The sequence below is a fragment of the Eumetopias jubatus genome, unplaced genomic scaffold, assembly GCF_037043125.1.
Source record: "Eumetopias jubatus isolate StellerSeaLion01/CBP00866 unplaced genomic scaffold, mEumJub1_p1.0 scaffold_5, whole genome shotgun sequence".
NCBI classification, from domain to species: Eukaryota; Metazoa; Chordata; class Mammalia; order Carnivora; family Otariidae; genus Eumetopias; species Eumetopias jubatus.
The window spans coordinates 46,440,539-46,444,467 of NW_028274811.1; the positions used below are offsets into that span (position 1 = coordinate 46,440,539).

General features: G+C 49.5%; 1 pseudogene; it reads right to left on the reverse strand.

The window, feature by feature from the left end:
• Positions 1-3,429: 3,429 nt before the first annotated feature.
• On the reverse strand, positions 3,430-3,528 carry LOC114224686 (U6 spliceosomal RNA; annotated as a pseudogene).
• Between the last annotated feature and the right edge of the window lie 401 nt (positions 3,529-3,929).

The following is a 3,929-nucleotide window of genomic DNA, read 5'->3' on the forward strand; positions in this document are numbered from 1 at the left end:
AGGGGACAGGGAAGGGGTAGAGTGCCGAAGGTTCCCTAACAAGAGGACAGTTGGGTCACAGGCACATCTCGTGGGCCCTGGGCAGCACCTCTGCTCAGTGCTTCCCTAGCAGTCGTGCTTACATCCGCAGCCCCCCCCCCATTTGACATCCACTGAGGCCGCTCCTTTAAAATTACTGGTCACTCTCCTGTCCACCTCTTCCTTCTGACAGTGAGGGAGTCCTTCCGTGAGGGGGCGTCTGAGGGAAATGGGGCTGCACTGGAGCCCTGGGCCCAGGCTGCTCCAAGCATCTAGGGAAAGTGAAGACGGGCTGGAGGGGCCCTCTGGCCTGCCTCCATAGCAGCCCGCTGGAACAGGCGAGGTGAGAAATGGGCTTCAGTTAAGTTGCCTGAGGCACACGGGGCCTCAGTCGGGCTGGGGTCTGCTGGGAAGTGTCTGGCTCCGGAAGGTCAGTCTGTCATTTGGGTCGGGGTGCAGACCAGTTCTATGAGAGCAAGGGATCCTCACGCGGCTTCCGAATGGAGCATGCGCCCAGCTGGGCCCTGCTGCCCTGCGGGGCTTTGTTGATGTGCTCATCCCGCCTTTACCACAGTGCAGCCAGAGTGCTGGGTGTGGCACCTGCGTACACTGTTGAGCATGACAAACACGACAAACGCTAGGGGGTCACAGGCTAGTGCCAGGCACCGTGCTGGGGGCCGGTGATACAAAGATGAAGCAAGTTTTCTTGCTAGTGAGCTTGACTCTACCCCTTGAGGCTCTCAATGCTGTTGCCCTGAGGAGAAAGGCTAAGCCTGGAGAGGTCACCTGGGACCCCGCTGGTCCCCCAGCACCGTGCAGCCATCTGGCAGAGAACGGGGCACTCATGGCTAGGTGGGTTCAGGCTAGGTGGGTTCAGGAGGGAAAAGAGTGATAGGGCTTAGGACCGTGGTTCCCAAACTGGGGTGTGCACACCTCCAGGGGCTGTGAAAGACAGGCCACTGGGGATGCGCAGGGAACACTGGAGCTCTTCCTAGACTGATTGTTTGAAATCTTGTCATTTATGCTGTTTTATTTTTGTGGAATGTTTTAAAATGAAGAAATGTCAGCCCAGTAGTAAAAAGTATGCAATTTATGAAGGAAGGAAGAATGAAAGGGAGGGAGGGCGGGAGGCCTGTCAGAGAGAGATGGTCAGTTCTATTTCTTGTCTCACCGTTGGATGTGCGTTATGAAATAAATTCACAGGCCATTGGTTTAGAGCATTGTCAAAGGAGCTGCCGAAGTTCTGGGTCCTGGAGTCTAGGCTGGAAGGGGAAGGAAGCAAAACCATGAGGATGCTGAGAGAATGGGGAACGTGGAAAGAATGGGGGATGGCCAAGCTGGAGCAGATGGAACGTCAGAGTTTGTGGAATAAAGGGAACAAGATCTCAGGAGAGGGAGGTGTGATCGGAGAGCCTCAGGTGGGATGAGGCAGGCAATTCAGAAGCCAGCTTGTACCCAGGGCAGGGAAGGAAGGAAGGGGAGTGAGGGCCGGTGTGGTGGACGTGTGGTCCGCATGGATATTCAAGTGCCTGAGTTGGTGGCAAATTGTACGCTAGAAACAAAGATGGTGCGCCACCCACATGCCATTAGGAGGTCTGGGGGTCGTGGTGGGCAGCCAAGTGGCACAGGGAGAGGAGGGATTTACGAGTAAGGGTCTCTCTGAGGAGAAGGGAGGACACAGCTCCGGGAGTCTGGGAGGAGTGGAAAGGGATGAGTGGTACCAGTGGACAGAGCGTGGCTTCAAAGGAAACAGGAACAAAGAGGAAAGTTCCCTGCCCCCAGGCGAAAGCTGAGGGGGGTTGCTCGTCAAGGAACAGAGGTTCCAGGGGGCACTGGAAAAGCTCTGGAAGGAGGGCTGAGGTGGGGGGTAGGTGTAGAGGAGAAGGCGGGAGCAGGTGCAACGCTGCCCGCCCTGCTCAAGGCTTGCCCTTCCCCACCACGCGTGTGCTGTTTTCACGTGCTCTGTTCGGTGGGTTGTGGAATAAACTTTGGAATCATAGCTGGCATTTAAAAAAAAAGGAAGATGCGAATGTCTTCCTGTTCAAAAACACGGAATATGTTACCTGTGAGCGGGTAGTGACATGCTTTGAACCTCTTGTAACAGTTCATTCGTGGTGGTAATGCACCATTTGAGGGATTAGAATATGCTACCTCCTTGTCACCTCCACATGCTCTGCCCATGCCAGGAGCCTCCTCCTTGTTGGGGTCTCCGAGACAACTTCGGCTCCATTTCACACAGCGGCAGCGGCAGCGGCAGCGGCAGCAGCCTGGTGGCCCTGACTCCCTTAGTAGGGCCAACAGTGCCTTTCTCCACCTGAGCCGCAAAATCTCTGAGCAAAGCATCACAACCAACTTTGGAATGGTTTTGCCTAACGTTCTCAGCTGTCGAGGGTCCTTCTGTTGTTCTTGGCCAGGTTGTTGCAGACATTTTGAATATTTTCAAAAGTAATTTCCGTATCGGTTTTTAAAATCCCGATTCGTTGGAGTTAGTGCATCTAAAGACGGAATACCCTGAAACCAGCCACCTCCTAGAAAGATGCCTTCTTCAAAATGGGCTATCTTGGCATCCAGTGCCTCTGGGACATTTTCGCTCGTTAATTCACTCCACCTCACTTGTCCCGGCAGCCTGCAGCGTGGCTCTTGTATGTGAACAATCGCCGTATGTTCATTCAACTCTTCCTCTTCGTACCTGCTAGTAGCAACCTTTCTGGGATACATTTTTGAGTTTGTGACTCGTCACCTTTCCCTTTCAAGAGTCTGGAGTCATCTTTGGTCTCAATGACTTCTACTTTTCTGAGGCTGGATATCTTCAAGATTTAGGGTCAGTCCCTCTCCAAACACCTGCAAATGCCTTTAAAAATGAGTCCGTTCCAGGGTATAGTTTTTCTTTTATGATACCAAATTTATTCATAATACATTATGCAGGTGTTTTGATGAGAATCCAGAAACATCTTGAGACACCATATTTCTCTGAAATGTGAGAATTTAAGACCATTGCTGTTCCAACAAGTCTTGTGTATAGAGCTTTTTATTGCATTCATTTGCATTATTTTGTTCACTTCTCAGAACTCTGTCAATTAGCAACAGCTTGATCTTGCAGATGAGAATGGAACACAGAAAACTCACCCAAAGTCACATACTTGGAAGATGGTGGAGCCAGGACTAGACCCAGTGTTCTCTCTACTAGATCATTCTGCCTTTCAGAATTAAAGACAGATCAGACAATAAGATCATTCCAAATCTGGCACATGACAGGTTGGAGCTGGAAGGGACCCTTCTCGGTATCTTATTCAACCCTCACCTTCCTAGACATTCAATAGATGTATCTAATTAGGAAAAATGCAAATTATTTGACTGTATACCTATAAATATTATCCCTGGAAAGAAAAGGAACATTTGGTAAATGTACAAAAAAATATGGGAAGAATTTGCATGTTATCCTTGCATAAGGACCATGTTAATCTTATTTGTATTGTTCCAGTTTTAGTATACATGCTGCCAAGCAAGCTCCAGAATATTTTAAAATGAATATACTGCAATAGAAAATACCAAACTGTACCACATATGGTAAAGGTCAGTATTATTTTACGAGACTTTTGTGTTGGTTGCATATATGTGTAGATATCATGGGTCATGATAGAAAATTTATTTCCTGCTGTGGATTGTGCTAACAGATGTTGGAAAGCCACTGGTGTGGTAGAAAGAGCGTCGGAAAGTGGGTTCCATGACTTGACTCCAGTCCTTGCTCTGCCAACAACCACCTGCATGAGCTTGGCCAATGAACTTGACCCACTGGGGCTCCATTTCCTTATTTTTAAAATGAGCAGGTCGAACTAGTTGTTTTTGAGATCCCTTTCTCTAAGATCGTGTCATTCTGGTGATCCTCTCGTGGCCTTGATGAAACACAAAAG